Below are 25,964 nucleotides of genomic sequence, written 5' to 3' on the forward strand. Positions count from 1 at the left end.
ATATATCATTTCGACATAAGAAACATATACATTAAAGAAGGCTTTTAAGATATAAATCTGATGTACTTATCATTTTCTTAATGAAAAAAAAATTTTGAATGAATTTAACATCAAAGCTATAACTTGATATGACATATTTTTTATTAAAAAACAGCCTTCCAACGGGAGGGTAAGGACCGAATTAATTCCCATATTTCAATCGGCTCCATTCAACCTTCTCCGTAAAAGATTATTATCAATAGACTTAGAGGTCTAAAATTAGATTCGCGGTATCGTTCAATACACATCAAAGTAACTGTTAAATTAATAATATCGAGTTGATAGTTTTCATAAAATAATTACGGGGAATGTTAATAATATTTGACGACCTCCGTGGTCGAGTGGTGAGTACATCGGTCTTCATGGGTACGACACTCCGGGGTCCCAGGTTCGATTCCCGGCCGAGTCGATTTGGATTCTAATTAGTATTCTATGTTGTCTTGGGTCTGGGTGTCTGTGGTACCGTCGTTACTTCTGATTTTCCATAACACAAGTGCTTTATCTACTTACTTTGGGGTCAGAGTAATGTATGTGATGTTGTCTCATATTTATTTATTTTATTTATTTATTAATAAAACTGTACTACTGGAGATTTAATTTAATATTGTAATAAAGCATATGTTTATTAATATAATACCTGTCGCGGCTTCGTTCGCCTTTCAGATGTCGTGATGTGTTAGGCAAAAAAGTTTGTGTCCTTCTTTGGAGTTTTTGTTACATACCAAATTTGCGTCAGTGGTTTGGTACTGAAAGTGCGACAGACACACAGACAGACCGAGTTACTTTCACGATTATAATATTGATATCTTAATATATAAAAATCCAGTGTCACAATGTATGTTCCCAGTGAACTCTTCACCAACTCAACCGATATTGATGAAATTTGGCATTTATGTGTAATTTGGTCCAACTTAAGAGATAGGATAGTTTTCATTTCGATTAATGGCCTCAATGATTTATAAATAACAATAAACTGATTATCAAAGTTGATTGTTGTTATTAATTGTAAGTTGCGAAAATTTCGAACAGATGGCGCCTCACATAGGATTTTTTACAGAAATCTGTCAGACCGTTTATCATTAACTTATCATAGATGGCGCTACCGTTGAATTTTAGATTTCATTTTCCACTACACGTGGTGCTGGCCATTTTTTGATCGATACTCTCTGTGACATCGCTTTTTCTAGATCATTTTTCATTTTATTTTCATTTGTTGTATATTATTTTGGATATCTATATAGCTACTAATTTACAGTTACATAATGCAGTGAAATATAAGAACAACAAAATAATAGTACAAGGAATTTATTCACATAAAATTTTTAGTAAAATGCCACCAAAAAAATCTAACCTCAACAATGCCCGTAGCAAAAAAGCTCGACAACGGCGTCTTGAAAGAGCTCACGAATCAGTCGAACAAAGAGCAGAAAGAAATGAAGCTCAAAGAATTCGCATAGCTGATATTCGTGCGCATGAATCAAGAGAACAGCGTGATAATCGTCTCCAAGAATATTTATCGAGAACAAGAGCTGCACGTGGACAACACATAGATTCAATTAGAGAACGAGACCGAGAAAGGCAGCGAACCAGTCGTGCATTAACACGTGAATCATTTGTTCGTCTTGGGTTTAATTATGCACCAGACATTAATTACTCAGCTGATCCCAATGTTACTATCGGTGCGATGAACAAAATATGCAAACATTGTCAGGCGTTAAAATTTCGAAATGAATCACCTGGCATGTGTTGTGCCTCAGGGAAAGTTGTATTATTACCACTCCCTACTCCGCCTGAACCTTTGAAATCTCTTCTTTCTAGCATTTCAAATGATTCAAAATTATTTTTGCGTAAGATACAAAAGTTTAATTCTTGCTTTCAAATGACATCATTTGGAGCTTAAAAAATTTGCGATCTCTCAACTGATGGTCGTAATTTTGAAACAACATTTAAAATACAAGGATAAGTGTACCATAAAATAGGGTCATTGATGCCAATGCCAAATGAAGATCCAAAATTTCTCCAAATCTATTTTATGGGCAGTTGTGAAGAACGTGTGACAACGCGATGCCAGTATAATTTTATTGAACAAGCAGAAGAGAGATCAATTGTAGTATCGTTAGAAATTTTTTTGGAGAACCGTAATCATCTGATTCAATTGTTTAAAAGAGTATCACCACAATTAAAAGGTGACAATTATCAAATCGTCATTAAAGCTGACAAAGTACCATCGGGAGGACACGCTGGCAGGTTCAATGCGCCAACTGTAGATGAAGTTGCGATTATTATGGTCGGTGATCCAGTTGACAATGCATGTCTAAAACAATCATTTTTATGGAGAAACGTCAAAACTCTAAGATTGACAAAAAACATGCGAGTACAACTCCAAAATGATCCGGCAGCACGAGTATTTTCTCAGCAATTATTAGATATTGGAAACGGTGAAGTACAATTTTATCAAGATCCCAATGCATAAAATTACCAGAACATTTCTGTACTGTTGTTCAAACTAAAAATGAACTGATCGAAAGTGTATTCCCAGATATAATAAATAACTATCTAAATCATAATTGGCTTAGTAATCGTGCTATTATGGCAGCGAAAAATGTTGATGTAGATCTAATTGACTACCAGATACAACAACTATTACCAGGTGATTTGATGTCGTTCAAGTCAATCGACACTACTGTTGATGAAAATTAAGCAGTGAATTTTCCAATTGAATTTTTAAATTCTTTAGACACAACAGGAATGCCTCCACACAATCTTCGAATCAAAATTGGATCACCGATTATTCTTCTGCGTAATTTGAACCCCCCTAAACTATGCAACGGTACACGTTTGGTAATAAAAAAAATTACCGGAAATGTTCTCGAAGCAACTATTTTGACAGGAAAGTTTAAAGGAGAAATCATTCTGTTACCACGCATTCCAATGATACCGTCAGATTCTCCAATACCATTTAAAAGACTGCAATGTCCTATTCGTTTAGCTTTCGCGATGACTATAAATATGTCACAAGGCCAAACAATGTCTATTTGCGGCTTAGATTTAGAGAATCCATGTTTCTCCCATGGGCAAATTATACGTGGCCTGTTCACGTGTAGGAAGACCATCAAGTTTATTTGTGCTAACAAAAGACAGGTTGACCAAAAATATTGTACATCGACTGGCGCTTCAGTAAACTTTAATGTGATAAACTGTGATTTATTTTAATTAAAGGTTATCAGAGTATTTATAAATAAAATGAAATTAAAAATGCTATGTTAATTTGTGTTAAATTTTGTCTTTTAAATCCTTCCTTAATCACTCAGCCACAGCAACGCGTGGCCGGGTCTGCTAGTAGATATATATTTTATTACCCATTAGCATCTATTTATCTCTGGTTTGTAGTTAATAAAGAGTCGAGATCGCCCAGGGGAACCCGCATTGGAACAGCGTCGTGGAATATGTTCCAAAACCTTCTCCTCAAAGGGAGAGGAGGCCTTTAGCTCAGTAGTGGGAATCTACATGCTGTTGTTGTTGTTGTTGTTGTTGTTAATTATGCGTAGTGTGTATGAGTGCAGGTCATCACTTCCCTTTACGTGAAGTTTTTAAACTACCTTCGTAAAAAAAGTATGCAGGCAATTATGTAGGTATGATTATATCGGACGGTGCTTCGAGCCCTCCTACCGTACGGACGTGTCGGAATTGTATTGTTATTAATATTTCTTGGATGTTTTTTACGATGACCCTCGCTTCCTTTATTGGTTTTTGTTTTTCTGGCGAAATGCAATAAAATTGCCTTTGTATATAGACTTTGTTTTTACATTACATACACCCAACTCATATGGAGAAAACCTGAAAATTTTCAGAGGAATAAAAATTGTTTTGTTATATTATATCAGACAAAATAATAGACAAGTCAAATCAAACCAAATCAAATGAGAAATAAACAGCATTGGCATTGAATTGACGTGACATCGTTAATCGAGGTTTAAAATTTTCTTGAATAATTTATGAATTCGTGAAAAAATGGCGTTTGGAATGTAGGCGAAGATGTTTTCGAGACTCTTGAACCTAAGTTACAGTAGAATATTGTTGTAAGGTAGAATTGTGTTTTATTATAAATAAGAACTTATAATAGAGAATATTAAAAAAATAATGTCTTGTATAAATCTAAGTTTTATTTCATAGATTATTTATATATCGAAATATAGTAAAGGAATAAGCGATTTATTATTATTCGTGTACTTAATGCCAACAATTAATCACAAATTTTTTCACGCGTTCTTAACGTTGACAGTAGTTCGAGTATGGACATAAAAATAATCAACTCTTCGGCTACATGGGCTAAAGTATTATTTATTTATGGTTTTTAAATAAATGGATATGTTTTTCAATAAATTCATATTACAGCAGTTTAGCTGTTTGCAACAAGATGTTGTTTCCCGGATACATTACTATTAATATGATATAGTACATATGGAAATCGTTATATTAATTAAACACATTTATTTAATTTGTACCCATTCGTATAATAATGCACGAAAAAACGTTACACATGTTTTAGAGAAACGCACCCTTTAATAGATTCTCCATGCACTTTTAATGATAATTAACTATTGCTGGATACTAATTAACTAAAGAAATTAGGAGATACTAAATTTAACAAAAAACTTATTATCATATAAAAACGTCAAAGCCTCTACTCCAATGCGGTTTGTTACATAAACTCGTTACATATATTCAAGGCATTCTTAAGCCATTTCTTTATTAATACTAGTTAGTTTCCGCCCACGTGTTTGGGGACGGGTGTCAGGTGCCTACATCTTTTCTGAAAATTGTAACCCAATTTTCATGACTATGAATATGGGTTGAAAGATTAAAGAGTGAAAATTTAAAAATATACAGTACCTGTCCGGGCATGGAACCAAACACCTCAAGATTATACGCGTCAGTGACGATGCGATAATCAGTTATACACATTAAACTGTACATATGTATATAATTAAAGCCGTAATTGTCTTACATATTCAGCTTAGCAATGCCATTTGTCGATATCCCCTGGCACTAATCGTTATTACAGGATTCCTCTCTTGCTATTTATAACTATTATCTAGTTTCAAATAGAGTAGGTATCAAAAATATTTCAAAAACAATAATTAATAAAACTTTTGCTTATGTGCTTAACTTTACTTGCTAACTTTACTAATTATTGTATAAATGTTAAAGTAATAAGAGGTAAATGTCCCTCTGATGGGATAGCGTCTCTTGTCCCTTTTGGGAAAAGGTTCAGAAGAATTGGTAGTTACACATTAAGTATTGTGACATGGAATCAATGACGCTATGTCCCTTGTGCCTGTAATCACACTGGCTCGCTCAACATTCGAGCCGAAACAGCAATATAAATTGGTGTTTGATTAACAGTTGGTATGTATAAATCTTTGCTCAAAGCCTTCCCAACACATGTGCAACTCAATAAAATCAAGCGCTGGGCTCTTATAAAGATATATGAATATTTATATATCTAGATAAATGAAAGTGACAACTACCACTGATCCAGAATAAAAACCAGGCATCCGAATGCTTCACGTCAATTTTATTACATAATTATTAATTATTAATCATATTATACAATTACCATTCCGTCCTGACTCTGTACTTAACATCATACAAAGCTACTCTTCCCGTTCCTACTAAAACTTTTATGTTTCGGATATTTTTCACCGCAAAGATACTACCTACAAGAGTTTCTCGAACCGAGATTACATATCTTGTTAACAATAGTATTCCTTATTAATTAATAGTCTTTTATTAAGTGTTAAATTAATTCGTTTTATCAGTATCAATAAAGACTCATATATACGAGGAGTTCATAATAGTTATCATGTTATTGAAATAATTGTCGCTGAAATCAAAACTTTTATTTTATAATGAACTTAAGTGTGAATTAAATTGTTAATATTTGCTTTCTCGGCGCAAATGTGGTTACGTAACCCGATTAGGGACCTTGGAGACTCGGAGCCCTAACCAAACTAACGCTATCTGACTTGAATACTAATCAGACCTGCTCCATTCGGAATATTCTAGTGTTATTAGGGTCTTAATTGCGACCCACAATTACGAATTGAATATGATTTCGGTTAAGTGTAAAACGCTCGCTTTGAATTTTTTTGGTTAATTATTTAATGTACGTTGTTATTTTAAAGTATTAAAGATAAACAGATTTTCATAGAATATTTTCCAATATTAATTATTTATATGTTAAACCAGAACATGTTCGTGAAATGTCAGAAGGTAATATGATATAATAAATAATCAGACGATAAAAAAGCGTGGAGTTACTGGTGGACTTCCAGGCAGGATAAATTACATACATATATTAAATAACATTACGGTATTTTTAAATGGTGAAAAAGAGTAATAACTGAGATTCTTGCCGGTTCTTCTAGGTAGAACCTACTTTCCGAACTGGTGGTAGCTTCTTAAAATCGTTGTTAAATGACGATTCAAAAGTGCTTGTAAAAGCGTACTTAAAAAAGTACATTTTGATTTTGATCGCATCGAAATCACTGTAATTCGATTTCGATTATCGAGAAAGATAGGACATTTTATGGCATAGTAATTACACGTAATAGTTAGTGGACACCGCTGTCAGCGTCGTGTTAGGAATGTAACTTCTTCTTCTTTTCTTTCTTACATTGCCAAATATTACCGACTTTGAAAACAGAGATATTATGTTTCGTGTGATTGTAGTAACATAGTGCCGTCATGTTATATGTCATGATAGCATTTTTTTATGATATAGTTTGCCGAACGAGCATATGGGCCACCTAATGGTAAGTGGTCACCATCACCCATAGACAATCACGCTGTAAGAAATATTATAATGCCTTACATCGTCAATGTGCCACCAACCTTTAGAACTAAGATGTCATGTCCCTTGTGCCTGTAGTTACACTTGCTCACTCACCCTTCAAACCGGAACACAACAATACTGAGTACTGTTATTTGGCGGTAAAATAACTGATGAGTGGGTGGTACCTACCCAGACGAGCTTGCACAAAGCCCTACCACCAAGGAAATGCGAAGCGATTCTGAAGCATGCGAAAGCGATTCTAAAAAGACGGACAAGGTACCGCTGGTTTTTAGTAATACTCCCGTTGTACTAGGGTGTGTTAGATCGTCCTGGGTACCGGTGACTCTCACATACCACTTCATCTGAGGAAAGCGCTTAATGCGTTTTTCCAGCGAGAATAAGGTTTAGTCATGTATAAGACATAAGAAACTGTGAATGCCAATTTATTATATTTAAATTGATATATTTGTAAGTTACTTTATGAGAACCTCTTACAAATGATAGCTTGGAGTTAGATAATTTAAACTTTACGTTATAGTAGAAAATAAACTTTTTGAACTTGGTATGGTAGTTGTAAAGCTAGTTTGTAAGGTTACAAATCAAACAAGCTTGGTTAAGAATAATAAAGAAAAATGTTTAATCCATTTAGCATAAATCCAGTAGAGATTTAAAAATTTATGCATTAAATTTATTTTTCTTTAAAAAAATGAAATTGTATATAAAAACTTCTTTTTCTAAAATAACTTTTCTTTCGTTTTTTTTCCCGTAATGGTCAAAAGAAAAAAGGAATTAAGTTATCTGAAATGAGGCCATTTCACGTATATTATACTAATTATCATCCACGTCTAAAATCAGTCGCTGTAGCGCTTTTGAGTTTCGTCTCAACGACTTTTTTAAAAAATTATAGTGTCTCGTGTTTATTGCCACACTATAGTTTAAAAAAGTATATCTTAAGTTTTATTGGCTTTAGGTTAAAAATTGTAGTCTGGATTTGCAGTTCGCAATGGCTGTTTTCCATTTGCCCAGAAAATACTTAAATGCTTTAATTCTACAACCGATTTTCAGGTCGTATCAGATTACCGACATCAAACATTAAACAATCATAGGCACTCTTGCAATATGTATCACGTACAAATAAACATATTTTGACTTGTCTTCTCAAAAATCTATCTGTCGCGTTCGAAAACCATCAGATATACATATTTATTTTATGATTTTGTACAAAAAATATCATTAAAAATGTTAAGACATGCCCTGACGCTGGCGTTTGAGCTTTGAATATTATATTAAGATCTGATCTTCAATGGAAATATTCAGTGATAGGAATAAAACAACCTTATTACTGTTACGATATGAATGTCTCACGATTCTCTTTGATCCGGGAAAGGGTTATTGACATCGCAATAACGTATATCAGTTTTCACCAAGCTTTACGATAATTTTTTGTTTCATAAATAAAATGTAAATAAGCTTATCGGAAAAAGAAATGTTTGTCATCGTATGGCATAATATTTTCATTAAATTTAAAGACGCATTTCCCCTAAAGAAATAAAAATGAGTGTATGTTTATTTGTACCGATTGTTTTTTTTAAGGAGTAGCCGAGATGTCCCAGTGGAGCCAAGATGCCCCAGTGGTTAGAACGCGTGCATCTTAACCGATGATTGCGGGTTCAAACCCAGGCCAGCACCATTGAATATTCATGTGCGTAATTTGTGTTTATAATTCATCTCGTGCTCGGCGGTGATAAAAAACACCGTGAAGAAACCTACATGTGTCTAATTTCATCGAAATTCTGCCACATGTGTATTCCACCACCCCGTTAGAACATAGTGGTGAGGCCCTAAGGCCTGGCTGGCCTGGCATTAATGTATTTTTTTTAAACTTGTCTAAATATTGAAATGAAATTAAGTTTTTATGCGTACGCCTACGAAAATTAATAATGTAAGAGATTTTCTTTGTACGGTATTCCTTTAATATATTCGTTTTATATTAAATCTTATTCTATCCGTGTAATGATGGTACAGGTATAACATAAACATTAAACTAAACATCTATTCATACAAATAATAAAAACATAAAGACGCTTTGTCTGCTGTTCGCTTAACAGCAAGCTAGCTTCCATTTTCCATTCCGAAAATATGTCACGGTGAGGGGACTCAACAGCTTGTTCAAAGTAAACAAAGTACTGGAGGTCCAGGTAGAGATAAGCTGCGACACAGACAGCAAAAAAAGTGGTGACGTAGACGACGGTAGTTGTTAGTCATGACCAGCACAGCTTGTGAAGCTCGTAACAGTCAGCTTAGACACTTTGTAAACGGTAACACGTTAATGGATGAAACCTGAAGCATCAGCGGCTACAAATGGAAGCCCTCGTGTCCCAATAGGGTTTTGTTGGGATAGAGATACGAACAATATCCTTAGAGACGTTTGTGTTAATATCTGAGGAAGACTTAGGTTCTCCTTGGAGCGTAGGTATTTAGTATGGATTCCAAATACTAGCTCTAGTTTCATTACAAGCTGGTGGAACGAAGTAATACTTTAATAAAAACTTTTTTTTTTTTAAATCAATAGAAGTGCAATTTTAAGACACACAGGTAAAATTACTTGGGGTCTAATGTAACTTTATAAGTGTTATTAGAGTCACTTAAAAATCTATCGTTCCAGAAATTACATATTGTAATATAATTTGACCTGAAAATCAAGAAGTACTAGCTTTACGCTTTTATTTATAAACACTTTATTGCACACAAAAAGCAAATTATACAGTGTACATAACATTACAAGAACATATAACAAAAAGAGAAGCGTGCAAAGGCGGTCTTATTGCTTAAAGCAATCTCTTACAGACAACCCTTTAGAGTAAGAATTGGTCTGTGGGAAACGGGATGGTGCAAACAAGCATGTTTTATTCTTAAACAGCTAAAAATTAATTTTTAAATAATACAAATAATATATAACAAAATACATATATATAAGTTTAATAAATACATATGTATTATATATACCAAATAATTATATAAATAAAATTATATATATAGCAGAAAGTTATACTAAACATATAATAATTTTTATCTATATATGATTTATATATTACTATTTATTATACATTACATTACGTACATACATAATTATATTTTACTAATATGACTGTATTTTTAAATGTTGAAAAAGAGTAACTACTGAACTTGCCGGTTCTTCTCGGTAGAATCTACTTTCTGAATCAGTGGTAGCTTCACTTAATTGTTAAATGACGATTCAAAAGTGATTGTGAAAGCCCACTTGAATAAAGTTTATTTTGATTTTGATTGTAATTCTAAAAAACGATTTGAAGTAGATTACTTATATTTTCTTGACAAGATTCATAATTGACTTAATTTATGTAGAAATTAATTCCCCAATCTTACTATCGAGCTGCGTAACCGACTTCATATACCATTGGGAATACTAGGTACTCAATTTATCACTTTGCGGGCGAAGATTGTATTTGATTATGTTGATTTGATATTAATTGTATTGTTCATTATGGCAGCCTGTCCTGACCAGTAGAAGTAGTAGGTTTTTAGAGGAAATTCGCTCATACTTTAATTAGGCTACATTACAAAATGTCTTACTTATAACTTAGCTATCGAACTAATCTATCTAAATTTAATTTAAAACTTGTGTAAAGTACGTTAGTTAGGTAAGTTTTTTCAAATTGTATAATATTTTAAATTAATTTTGTAGCGAAGAAAGAACGACATTTAGTATGAATTCGTTCATGAACGAATACGAATTTCCACCAGCGTCCTTTCTGATCATTTTATTTCGATTGCTTTGAAATCAATTCATAGTTTTTATACATTTTTGCATCGTGTATATGGGAATTAAAATTATTACAAATAGTCACCAGTCTCACCTTCTAAGGAATACGTCGAATTACCAATAACCCTTTATATTTTACTGAACGACCAGGATTACATTTTTTCTCCGTATAACAGCTAAACACTGATATTTTCGAATTTGGAATGTATGACTTCACTTTACTGGGTGACCTGTACTTTGTAAACCTATTGTAGCTACGTTATCAAAGACTGGACTAACCAAATGGGCACATGCGATCTAACTTCTTGACATTTATAAAAATCTTCAAAATTATAACATGTATTTAGTCTAACTCCGCACGTACCGGCAGCGTTAGTCACGTGCTGCTAACTCAAGCTGATTAAGCAAATCAGCAAATTGTGTAACACTCAATACGACTGTTAATTAATCTATCTCATTAGCATAATATAGTTACGCTATTGGTAGTTATACGATTATGCGGACACAGCAACGGTGACTTGCTGTAACTGAAACTGTATTGATTATGCGTGCTGGACGATTTATCGAAATTACATATTTTAACAGATATGATATGTTATCGTCTTCAGAGAAGTTATGTATGGTTGATGATTAGATTTAGGTTCTTTCGCATGGAGTCTTAACAATGAAAACTGGAATTAATGCTTTTTGGCTACATATATAATTGTATTTAACTAACATGACTGTATTTTGAAATATTGAAAAAGAGTGACTACTGAATTTCTTGCTTGTTCTTCTCGGTAGAATCTACTTTTTAAATCGGTGGTAGCCTCACTTAATATAGTTGTTAAATGACGATTCAAAGTTGCCAAATGCCTAATTGAATATATTTTGATTTTGTTTTTTTTTTCTTTCGATTCAGTTCGGAAGGTACATGAAGCTGAGACTCATTTGGCTGACCATAATCCTTCGGATTATCGTCTCATCGGATTGCGATGACATTTCATCTCTGATTCGTACGTCACGCTGTAATATAGGAAGTATTACAATATGGTATATGTTGTTGAAATATAAGATTGGGCCATTGTTGCTGAAATAATCATGTCGCCTTTGCTTATCAGTGCACGTAATCTGATAAAATTGACATCTCATATAGCGATTTTGTGTGTATTATGAGCTATTTTTATATATTTTATATGCTCTACTACAAATATGTATTATATGTATTCGATGTTAATGTGTTATCGTTAGGTCAATCTATAAATTCAATGAATTTCTAAGCTGGTAAGTCTCTTAACTTTACAAAATATAATCTATATTAATATTATAAAATAAATAAATGTGAAAGTAACTCTGTCTGTCTGTCTGTCGTTCTTTCACGGCCAAACTGCTGAATCGAATTTGATGAAATTTGCTATGAAGCAAACTTGAAATCCAAGAAAGGACATAGGCTACTTTATTGCCTAACACAGGACAATCAACACCCTAAAACGAAAGCGACGCAGCGGGCGACTACTAGTTATAAATTAAATACTGAAGTTCCCCACAATTCCTGTGCATGAAAACAAATTTACTCAAGGTCAAAGACAATATTCGCAATTATTAGCTTGTTCTAACTTAATGCATCTTTGCTTAAAATTTCTGGTCTCATTTGACCCGATTATAATAAAACACCAATCGTTATCAGAATGCAACATTTTAGTATAAAGATTCAAGTGTACTTTTATGAGCGTTTGAATTAAGAATGTTTTAATTATCATCTCGAACTATATCTTAGAGCGGGTAACTCATACGTGCAGTCAAACTCACGTTAAATTCAACAGTGTATGCTTTGTGCTAGGCATCAAAGTAATTACTGATCGTATTGAAACAGATTAAGGTGCACCTTATCGCCTTTAAAATAAAGCCTAATCTAGCATAATAAGATATAATCTGAACCTACGTAGCTAATACAGCTGAAGATAACAAGCGATTCAGCCCACGCATGTATTAAAGAAAGTTTCGGCGACGGAGCGCTAATGATCCGACTTCTTGTTTGCGCTACACGCTAATTTTGTTTAAAATGTCTTTGTCGACGATAATTTGTATCCGCAGCCATTATGTGAAGGCTTTCGAGTTACCAAGTTAAAAGGAAAAGTATCGAAGTACATAAAGTTTGATTGGATTATTTGAACACGTGTATAAAATATTTATTACAAATTAAAATACATAAATATAAAAGAGTTAGTCATTATTGTACTTAAGCTAAAGCGACCACAAACACCCAGACCCAGGACAACATAGAAAACTAATGAGGAACATATTCCACACGTTCCAATGTGGTTTGGTGGAATACACATGTGGCAGAATTTCTATGAAATTAGACACATACAGATTTCCTCACGATGTTTTCACTGCCGAGCACGAGATGAATTATAAACACAAATTAAGCCCATGAATATTCAGTGGTGCTTGCCTGGGTTTGAACCACTGACCCATCTTGACTCTCATGCTTATACGCGTATACATAATCTTCAAATATTATAATGCATTGTTAAAAATACAGGCCGTATAAGGTAGCGCTTAATGCCGAAACAGCGTCTCGGTTTCACTACACCCCGGCTACAAGAACATTCTGTCGATTCCCCGGGGACCGCACTGCAGCATTTGAATTATTTATCAGTCGCCTTTGTAGTTCTTCCAAAATCAACTATTTCGTACAAGTTTCCCGATTTCGGGAACTATTCAAACATGAGTTGCTCGGATTTGTTTTAAATAAATCTTTTACGTTTATGATCGACCGACTCGTTACATATTCATAATTGTAAATAATATTATGAATTTTAATATGTATATTATTCAATTAAGCCGAAACGAATGGAGTGTAAAAATGCTGTAAAAATCGACTATATCCTAAATAACACAGAGTAAAGTAACAGCCTGTAAATTTCTCACTGCTGGGCTAAGGCTTCCTCTTCTATTAAGGAGTGGGTTTGGAACATATTCCACCACGCTGTTCCAATGCGGGTTGGTGGAATACACATGTGGCAGAATTTCTATGTGATTTGACACATGCAGGTTTCCTCACGATGTTTTCCTTCACCGTTGAGAACGAGATGAATTATAAACACAAATTAAGCACATGAATATTTAGTGGTGCTTGCCAGGGTTTGAACCCGTAATCATCGGCTAAGATGCACGCGTTCTAACCGCTTGGCCATCTAGCCTCATAAGTACACTTACTTTAGTAATAATTTGTAACTGTTCCACAAGAGGTTCATGGTTTCAATATATCTTCTACGATATGTATTGTAGAGAAGATTTGGTTGTATCTACATGGACTACCAATAGTTATTTTGAGATTGATACTCTTTTGCAAACCAATGCCATCTTATCAACACAATGCTTTACATTTATAACACAAATCACGAGCTTTGTAATCATTATATACACTCACATACATAGACACACGCAACCTTAAAATCTTATTTATTAAGGAGATAAAAATATTAAAACACTTATTGGAAAATAAATTATTATTTATCTAAAAAAATGAACTTCAACTTAATGTTTTCATTTAATTACCTTCAACTAGGAGACCTGATTAAATTATAAATATATGTATGTATTTCTTTATGGGACCTCTTCCATGAGAAGGTCGGCGGTCATATAACGAAATGACACACGAAAACGCGGTTTTCATGCCAAAGAAATACTTGATTGAAAAATGATTGACTGCAGGACTATTCTGAACACACTTCGTATCTCGTTTGTGAAATGTTGCAAACCACTGACGCAGATACGCTATTTCGATACGCTTATTCTTTACACATTGTAATTATTATATTATGATTTTTAAATATATCGTAATAATACTCTGCGTGAGCTCCGAATCTTTACTCCATAATAATACCTATACTTATTACACAGTAGATCTTCAGATATTTTTAATTTAGTTTGAGTGAGATTGTTGTATTGTTAAAGTTGCATTTGATATATCGGTTGCAATAATAATACTAATTTCAACCTATACTCTACCGTAATATTTAGTTGGGAGAATTTCAAATGAGCACTAAAATAAAGTATAGTAACAGCCCGTAAATTACCCACTGCTGGGATAAGGCCTACTCTTCCACTAAAAAGAGGGTTTGCAACATATTCCACCAAGCTATTCCAATGCGGGTTAGTGTAAATTAGACACATGCAGGTTTTCTCACGATGTTTGCCTTCACCGCCGAGCAGGAGACGAATTACAAAGACAAATTAAGCACATATATATAGTGGTGCTTGCCCAGGTTTGAACTCGCAATCATCGGTTATGATGATGATAATGAACCACTGGGCCATCTCAGCTCTAACAAGCACTAAGGAAGTGTAAATAAAACTCGAATGAAAAACAAAATATATTAAGCGAGACACGAGATAAAATTGCGAATGATCCTTTAGTTTTAATCAAAACTTTCTATAAAGTAACGGTCGCAATTTTTCTCCAGGTCGGAGCTGGAATTGAGTGCAAATAGAAATATATTTCAAACACATATTGAAAGATATCTAGTTTATATGGAGTAAAATTTATCCAAGCTCGTCTTTACGTTCGATCAACTTCAATGGAACAGTAAATTCAATCTATTTTGGTACTATAATAGACATATCTTAAAACGTAATTATTCGTATAATCATCATCATCGTATCAGTCGTAAGACGTTCACTGCTGAATATAGGCCTCTCCCAATGATTTCCACTTTGACCTATGAGTAGCGGCCTGCATCCAGCGATACCCCGCGGACTTGATCAGATCGTCGGCCCATCTAGCGGGGGCAAGCCCTATGCTGTGCGTGGTCTCCACTCAAGAACTTATTTGCCCCATTGGCCATCAGTCCTTCGAGCAATGTGCCCTGCCCATTGCCACTTCAGCGCGCTGACTCGCTTCGCTACGACGGTTACCTTTGTTCGTCTACGAATTATTTGTATAGTAGTCGGAATATACTTTTCTTAAATAGGCTTTATAAGCAATTTGTCTCGAGAGAGCAATAGTCACTCGTCTAAAAAAGTGTGTATTCAGGGGTCCTGTACATACATATATATATATATATATATATATATATATATATATATATATATATATATATATATATATATATATATATATATATATATATATTTAATTCCCGAAAAGTTTGTAATTAGAAGTCTTACATAAGGCCATAATTAAAAATGGCGTTTTAACAATATGGCAGGAACAAAAATCCACTTTTTAAATTTGTAATCGGATTCATGTTTTCGGGATGCCAATCTTTTTATTTATCATATTTATTATTTGTGTTTACAATTCATCTCGTGCTGGCGTTGAAAATGTATAAAATCGCTGCGGATCGAATGTTGTCGATACGGCGTTGTGATTGAAGATCGCGAGACAGACCCGAAATAATCGCATATTGTGACCCAATTACGTATTATGTCATTACCTTTTGCAAACATCAAAGGCAATCGTATTTCATTACTAATATTAATTGGTCTATGATTGATAGTATTGATAATCTGTATTAATATTATAAATATGAAAGTAACTCTTTCTGACTGTCTGTCGATCGCTAACGACCAAACCGAATTTGATGAAATTTGGTACGAAGCAAACTTGAACTATAAGACAGGATATAGGCTAGACATAGTGTGATAATATTTTATTAACTAACTTCTTGTCGTTATAGTGGTTGGTATAGGTAATTTAAGGTACGTAAGCCAATGCCTCAGCATAGAAAAATCAAATTTGATTAAGAGGTTTAGCCGTGAAAGAGTCATAAATAACGTTTTTTCTTCTTTGGCGTTTATAATATTAGAATATTTTTTTTTACACAACAACTTTATCATTGAGGTATTTTCGTTCTAGTTCTTGTGTTAAGTTTGTACTATGAACTGTGTAATGAGTCAATGTAATAAGTTTTATAATTTATACAAATTCGTTAATAGGTATATACGAAATGGATTGCTCATGTAAGCCTCTGGGAATTATGTTAATTATCCAACTAATTTTACGATCGATTCTATAAACAACTAAACCAAATGATTTAATACAAGTTTGTTTCTGCACAACGACTCAATTTCTATAAGCCCTGCAGCAGGCATTGACAAACAGTCTAATAACACATTTTTTACAAATACGAAGCCCCGTAAAAATAACAGCGTTATATAACAGAAAGGCGGGACTTACGCAAAATCTCCTCCTCCTTCTCCTTTAATTTACATCGATTCTTGACATATGCTCGTTCTTTCTATCGTTATCAGAGCCATTTTAAAACTATATAATATTAACATAAAATTTCGGGTAGCTAGCTTCGACTCATTTTTGCAGAGTATCGCTTAACAATTTTTATACGTAATCACGGTCGCCCCATAAATCAGTTCGAGGCGAGACGATGTGCTGAACAGACCTGCGATACTCCGCAATTAAAAGGTACCGACGGTGCGAGGCTTGCACGCGCTGTATTTATCGGCAAAGCCTTATTGAGCAAGTTCAAGGACGTTTATATACCTACTTAATCAGTTAATTAATATTAATATAAACTTATCCTAACATTCTCTTGACTCACTCATCTCTTCCCACAGCAAAGAATCTACAATATATGAGATTTTAAATTAAAATGGTTATTTTTATTATTACACTTATTAAATACGGGATATTTATCATGCATTTCGTTTTTATTCGATAGAGCACGATAGTCTCGTGAACAAGACATTCGTATATAACGTCGAAAAATCGAGCTCCACCGATCAAAAATAACAAACATGGTAAATATCCCGTATTTAATAACTGTAAAATATACAATATATTATTTATGTATGCTTGTAGTGTAGTCCACTAGTATAAAAAAAGGAAAAAAATAAAAATTCATAGTGGCTATAATTTTTCGCCGTTAAATTGCTGATGTGCTGCGAGCCGTGCAATCTTTATTGTTATATCCTTTGTGCCTGTAATTACCAGCGCTCACTCATCCCTTATACCGGAACAAACCGATACAGAGCCTCCCAGTGACGGTTAACTGACCTGCAGACCGGCGACGCTTGTGAAACAAGTAGTGAGCTTTTATAAGCACTTTTGTTACGGCATTAAATTGAACGCGTTTTACCGGATTTTAATGAGGATTTTACCGAAAAGCTCAACATGAAATTAAGCTTTTTTGTTTCCTCAAATCAAACATCTTCAACTGCTATTTTGTCAGCCAAGAAAACCCTACAATATATATAGCAAAAAATAATAACTGATTACTTTAAGAATTATGTTTTTTATAAATTACCTTTTATACGACAATATACTGTGTCAATTAAGGGGCTCGTATCGCTTCTTTCTTTTCAATGGTGAGGCGCGTACCCGTGGCTGACACCGACTCCAAATATAAGAATAATTGTAACTACATTATGTAATCGTTAATCGACTTTTAAGTGGTCTAATATTTTTCATTAATTTTACTTAGGAAAACTCTAACAAATATTTTCAATACGTAAATATTTTTTTTACTTTTTAGTGAATATTAATTGGTTTTGAAATAGTGTTTACATTGAAGTCGGTCTTTGGTTTTGTTAAAATTTGTATTTATTATTAAATTTAAAAGCGCAGGAAGTCGCTGACACAGCTAATATTTAATAAAAACAGAATCTAAATAATACTGTTTTCGATTTCTGCTATATATCTCTGCGATATGACAGTGTATAGGAGTCAGGAGTTTGATTGATCGATTCGAGTCAGAAATATGTGGAAGATAACTTAATTACTTTTTAATGGTACAAAACAAAATCAATCCGATAAGTCTATTTAATATAAACAAAAAATAATGACTTTTATAGGCTTATTTTAGACGATACTTGGAAATAACGGGCAAACGTAAATATTCATGTTATCTGTTTTTATTTTTGCTGTTTCAAATTCTGTTTTAAGAGATATTATTAGAACTATTATTATATCATGTTGTGCTTTCCAGTAACTGGGGAATTCAATATTATTGTTTATAATTTCTATTTTTTATTTTATATCATCAGTTTTTTTTTAATAAATATACTATATTATAGGGGGCAGAGATATGACAAGAAGAAATAATAACAGGGCCTCACGACTTTTAACGTCAACTAGCCTGGCAAATAGGTATATCCCATCAATAACATAAATGTAAAATGAGAGCCAAGTACTATATTATGATATGAGCCTTGGTTATTGACTTCAACGACAAAAAATGAGATCTAAATCGGTGCTGCTCGTCAGTACTGTTACTAGTACTTGGCTTTGACACGCTACCGCGTCTAGATGATCAGGTCGAAAAATTTTATAATTATGCTTTATTGCACACCAAAAGAAAAACTACTACACAGATATAAATGTTATAGGCGTATGTACAAAAGTCGGCCTCGTCGCTAATGTAGCGATCTATGACTATTTACATGACACTTTTAGTCGGCCCCAACTTCGCTCACCTTTTAGGATATTGGTTGTCATGTTTAGGCAAATGTATGTCCTTTCTTGGAGTTCAAATCTGCTTCATACCAAATATCATCAAATTCGTTTCAGCGGTTTGGACGTCAAAGAGCGACATTGGCTACCTATCGTAGTAAGTGGGACAAAAGGCGCACTTAATCCTTGAAGACATTCTTTGCCAGTCAACTTTTAGGTCAAACAGAAAACGAGTTACTTTCACATTTATGATATTAATATAAAATATAGATTATGCTTAACAAAAATGTGAAGTCATGGAACCAGGAAAAAACAAGATTCCTCACCCGCCATAACCCACGATGACGATTATTAGATAAGGCCTGATGACAAAAACGTATCAAAAAATGGCTTGGCTACATAACAAGAACGGGGATGTCTTTATGAAATTATGTTTTGCTCGGCGCTGAGTGGGTGACGTTGACAAATGACAGGAGGGCTGTTACTCACTGTCAGATCGAAGTGACGTGTTTTCCCTTGGCGCGAGCGGCGAATTATGAAATGTAATAAACACCATTATATATCACTCGAAATGCGCCTCGATTTATTGAATATCAATCCTCTATTACAGAACTTGTTGTTAATCTACCTTCGCATCGTTGAAGGCTTACACGGTTGAATTACAAGGACAGACCAGTGTCATTACAACTGAAAATCGAATATTGTACGTTATACGTACATACTCTTTAATAAAAGAGTACATATAATGTATATAGTTATAAATAGCAACGCAAAAGACAAAGGAAAATTTTCGGCAATCAATTTTAATATAATATCAATATGTTTGCTGAAACGGATTAGGGTATTTTAGATATATTAGCTGTTTCATTAGTGATTCACTTTAGTTTAATATAACATTTTTGCTACCGATCTTTAAGGTTAAACTATTTAATAATACTGGGTAATTTGAATTGGAATTAGAAACTTTGTTTCATCAACTACTTTTTGTTTTACTTAATAATAACCAAACGAAATTTCATAGCTGTAAATTACAGTTATTTTCACGTTGATATCGTCCTATTACGGCCTCAAACGCTTCACAATTAAGCCTAGTTGTCAAAATTTGTTGATGCGTTAATTCAACAGTAACGGCAGCATCTGTTTCAAGTTGCTGGTTATTATTTTTTTTTACAAAAATCGAGGGGAAATTTGTTACCTATTAAATATCAGATTTAATGATTTTGTTTTGAACTGTATTTAAGCTAGATGCAATTATTATTACATAACCTTTTCTGATTATGATATTAAATATAAATAAATAAATAAATATAAGACAACATCACATACATTACTCTGATCCCAATGTAAGTAGCTGAACCACTTTTGTTATGGAAATCAGAAGTGACGACGGTACCACATACACCCAGACCCGAGACAACATAGAAAACTAATGGTAATCTACGTTGACTCGGCCGGGAATCGAACCCGGGACCTCAGAGTGGCGTACCCATGAAAACCGGTGTATACACCACTCGACAATGAAGGTCGTCATCCACAATAATTGTTTTATTTGTATTAATTTGCTTAACGCTTGACTGGCAGATCATGCCTAAATATGCCTGAGGCTATGTTAGAGTTCAATAACATCAACAAAATCAATGTAACTATCGGTTAATATATCCATTAGTCGAGTTGGGAGAAATGTGTAGATACATTGTGGAAATGAAATAATACATATAAAAATAATCGATCACAATATGATTGTATACCAAAAATGATAACTCGAAAAGCATGCTGAGTGAAAAGTCAATATTATGAGTGAAAAAGATAAAAATTGTTTGAAGTAAGAAAGGGTTATGATTGCAAGTTCAGAGATTTGTTCGAATTTAAAAACGACCGCGAGATGCGAAGTTTGAAATTTGTATAGAGTACTGCCTGATAGATTTAAAATGAAAAATCAACTTCAAAGACTTTGTTTGCGCATTTGACCAACGAATAAATCTTTTTCAGAAAGCATAGAATTTAAGTTTGGAAACTCAAATCGCGATTTGTCAAATTTATTGGTTTGAATAGCCGAGATTATAATACTTTAGTTTTAACTTAAATTTCTGTTTATATACCAGACAAGTACTAATGTGTTTTTATGTACTTGATTAAATAAGATATTTATCTTGTTAGTAGTAGTAGTAGGAAAATGTTGGGCAGAATTTTTTATGTAATTTATGCATACATCAGATAAAATTAAGCAGCAGGTAACAGACCTGCCTTTACTTCAGCAGCGTGATGGTATAAACTAGGAACATTTTCTTCAGTAGGAGACTCATCACTGGGACCTTTAGTAGCTGGGACCGTTGTAAGTTATTTAATATCGGTTTGATATCAAACGATTACAATAAATGTAAAATAATAAACAACAAATGAATTCAACAAAGCTATCCCAATAAATACATCAATATACGCTATGCCCAAGCGAATCGTTCGTAACATCTGGTGTCACAATTCCAGCTAACTTGCCTTAATCCCATTTATTTGTGGTCGGTGCTGCGCTTGGATCTTCCACTTACCTTTATCCCGGTTACTCCCTCCTTCTGCTGGAAACATTATCTAACATACAACGGTTTGATTTTTTTTTTATTTGATATGCCCCCTAATTTAGATTTTATTTTTCTATTTTTGATAATCGACCTATTTTTTTAAGTAAACAATATTTTATTTGAATATTAAAGATATAATATATTTATATAATTTAATCGATGGCAAGGGTAACTATTATTATTTTACCGTTTCTTGGTGGATTAGATTCGACCCGAGTATTCTAAATCTGTAGTAGCTTAATAGTGTTTATGATATAAAATTTTCGTCCAAAAATACCTAGTTACTTAAATAACCCATTTATTATATAAATGTGAAAAATGTTTATCTTTTTTTGTCATAAATGGTCAATAGAGTTGAAACATAATATCGCTATCAATTAATTATTTTTATTTCAAAGAAAAAAATGAGTTCGAAAGTGATCAAAGTCTGAAAATATGCTTTTTCTATCGTAATTTAATGCAATCGGAACCTTAACAGTCAAACTTAATATTTCTAATTGATTTCCTTAAATTTTTCTTTCGCTCGAGTTCCTAACTCTATTATATCTTATGTATGTACTGTTTAATAAAAAAGCAAACTAAGCTGTTGCTTCTCTAATCAAATACATGTTCAATGTAATCCCAAAATATATCACACGAGTAACAGTTAATGACACATCGCCGGAATCAATACAGACGATGCACGACGGTTTGATTGTTCAACGTTCAATTCATCTTTAATAGGACGTGAATTAGTAACCGCAATAGACGGTTCACGCAATTAGAACCGCAACGGAATGTCGAATTCATGCACGGGATTAGTGTTATGTAAACGTATTGCTGATACAGATTAAGAAAAAAAGCTATACGATGAAATATATACGATATAAAATTATTCGGTTAGAAATAAATTAATAACAATATTATAACATATAAGAAATTTCTATTTTAAAAACTTAAGTACTGTTATATGTATTATTAGCGACCTGCCCCGGCTTCGCTTGGGTGTAATATGACGCTGTAAGTTTTTTGTCAATAGACAATACAAACCATAACGTCACTACATTTATATCTATAACATCTTCGAGAAAAATTCATCAAAAACATCTTCATTGAAATTACTTGCTGAAAAGGACTGTATTGATTTTTATTAAATGCACAATGTACTTAAGATGCTTAATGTACTTAATAGGTGATTATTTTACGTAAAATTAAAGGATAACAAATGATTATTGTAGGTTATCTCTAAGAGATATACTATGGCAGACTTTTTTGTAGACCTTTTTAAGGTGTCCAATACTTTATTATTATTTTTATTACTTTTTCGTGCATATTCATTTGTTTTAAAATAGTGTTTTGTTTGAAGTCGGTTTTTCTTTTTGTTAAAATTTTATTTATTTTTTGATTTCAAGTGAAGCTGATGTTGACTAACTAATTTTTTTTAATATGGATAGATTAAGCATTCCGTTTATATGAGTAAGAAACTACTTCGAGGACAATTTCAAAGGAAACTTGCGAATAAAGCAAAAATAGACTTTCGAAAATGCGGATTTAATACGTCACGCGGCGTAAACTACAAGGATCCCTCGAAAGAGCTGTAATCGAACTCAGCAAAAAAACTTTGAAAAAGACCAACTATATTTCGGACATCATATGACATCACATCACATACACAAAATTTGATTAAAGATAGTAAGAAATTCTGCCCCATATCGCACCCTAACTGCGAGCCGTATAGGAGTTCCATCACTACATAGTATAAAACAAAGTCGCTTTCTCTGTCCCTATATCTTTAAATCTACGCAACGGATTTTGATGCGGTTTTTTTTAAAAGATAGTGTGATTCAAGGGGAAGGTTTGTGTATATAATACATGAACAATATAGTAAAGAAACACTGATAATTTTAGAAGTTTGCGATGTGATGTCGTATATAAACAAATTCTGTAGTATATTTAGTATCAGTATTGCACCCGTGCGAAGCCGGGGTGGGTAGCTAGTCTTAATATATAAAAATCCAGTGTCACAATGTATGTTCCCAGTGAACTCTTCACCAACTCAACCGATATTGATGAAATTTGGCAATTATGTGTAATTTGGTCCAACTTAAGAGATAGGATAGTTTTCATTTCGATTAATGGCCTCAATGATTTATAAATAACAATAAACTGATTATCAAAGTTGATTGTTGTTATTAATTGTAAGTTACGAAAATTTCGAACAGATGGCGCCTCACATAGGATTTTTTACAGAAATCTGTCAGACCGTTTATCATTAACTTATCACAGATGGCGCTACCGTTGAATTTTATGTTTAAAGCTACATAGAAATTGTGTATTACGGAAATGTTCTCCTTAAAACTATATAAATAATCATTACTATATATTGTAATTATTTTATATTTAAAAACATTCGTTGTTAGAACGAGACGAACTAATATAAAATTTTAACAAAAAGAAAAACCGACTTCAAACAAAACACTATTTTAAAACAACTGAATATGCACGAAAAAGTAATAAAAATAATTGCGTATTCAACATATTTTTAGAGTCTTCCTAAGTTAAATGAAATGAAAAATATTAGACTACTTAAAAGTCGATTAACGATTATATCATGTAGTTATAGTTATTGGTATATTTGGAGCCGGTGTCAGCCACGGTGCCCTTGCCCAAACAATCAAAAGAAAGAAGCGATACGAGCCCCTTGATTGATCCAGTATATTATTGTGTAAAAGGTAATTTGTAAAAAACATATTTGTTAAAGTATTCTCGTATTGTTTTTTGATAGATATACCGTAGGGTTTTATTGGCTGACACCGACTCCAAATATAACAATAATTATAACTACATGATATAATCGTTAATCGACTTTTAAGTAGTCTAATATTTTTCATTTCATTTAATTTAGGAAGACTCTAAAAATATGTTGAATACGCAATTATTTTTATTACTTTTTCGTGCATATTCAGTTGTTTTAAAATAGTGTTTTGTTTGAAGTCGGTTTTTCTTTTTGTTAAAATTTTTATTTATTTTTTTATTTTAAGTGAAGCTGATGTTGACTAACTAATTTTTTTTTAATATGGATAGATTAAGCGTTCCGTTTATATGAGTCAGAAACTACTTCGAGGACAATTTCAAAGGAAACTTGCGAATAAAGCAAAAATAGACTTTCGAAAATGCGGATTTAATACGTCACGCGGCGTAAACTACAAGGATCACTCGAAAGATCTGTAATCGAACTCAGCAAAAAATCTTTGTAAAAGAGCTAATATATGTCGTTCATCATATGGCATCACATCATATACACAAAATTTGATTAAAGACAGTAAATGATACTGCCCCATATCGCACCCTAATTGTAAGTCGTTTAGGAGTTCCATCACTACATTGTATAGAATAAAAGTCGCTTTCTCTGTCCCTATATCTTTAAATCTACGCAACGGATTTTGATGCGGTTTTTTTTAAAAGATAGTGTGATTCAAGGGGAAGGTTAGTGTATATAATACATGAACAATATAGTAAAGAAACACTGATAATTTTAGAAGTTTGCAATGTGATGTCGTAAATAAACAAATTCTGTAGTATATTTAGTATCAGTATTGCACCCGTGCGAAGCCGGGGTGGGTAGCTAGTTAATTATAATATTCGACTATGATAATTACATAAACATAACCACGTTACGGAAGGTGACTCAAATATCCAAATAACCTATAAATAAAAGATTCGACTGAGTATCGCTAACGTGCTCCTCAGAATTGTTCCGTTCCCTTCCGTTCCGTTACTTTGTCATGGATCCTATGCTCAGAACCTTACCAAACTTTCACCAAATTACCCTTGAAGTATATATTTTATAATAAAAAAAAGAATTATCAAAATTGGTTAACGTGATTTTCAGTTATTCACCTATTTGTCGCGCATATACATAATGCAAATTTAAGACTTATGTCGTTTTCATATGGATACCATCATCGGAAAAAAATTAAAAAAAAATGGGACCCCACGGGAAGCACTACCTTTCAAACAAAAAAAAATTTATCAAAATCGGTCCACCCAGTGAAAAGTTATGAGGTAACAAACATAAAAAAAAAAATACAGACGAATTGATAACCTCCTCCTTTTGGAAGTCGGTTGAAAACACCACACGTTCCCGAGACAAAGACAGTTTACTAATTTGAATTTTCCAGTCTTATATTTTCCTTTGACAAAGGATATCGCGATTTAGAAAATCAAACTTTTTGAATAACGACATCTATTGACAAATATTTAAAAATTATACAAGAACATTATGCTATCCGGGTGAAGCCGGGATTATAATCACATTTTAATTATTGTTTGTAATGC

The sequence above is a fragment of the Vanessa cardui genome, chromosome 9 (genome assembly GCF_905220365.1).
Source record: "Vanessa cardui chromosome 9, ilVanCard2.1, whole genome shotgun sequence".
Lineage (NCBI taxonomy): Eukaryota > Metazoa > Arthropoda > Insecta > Lepidoptera > Nymphalidae > Vanessa > Vanessa cardui.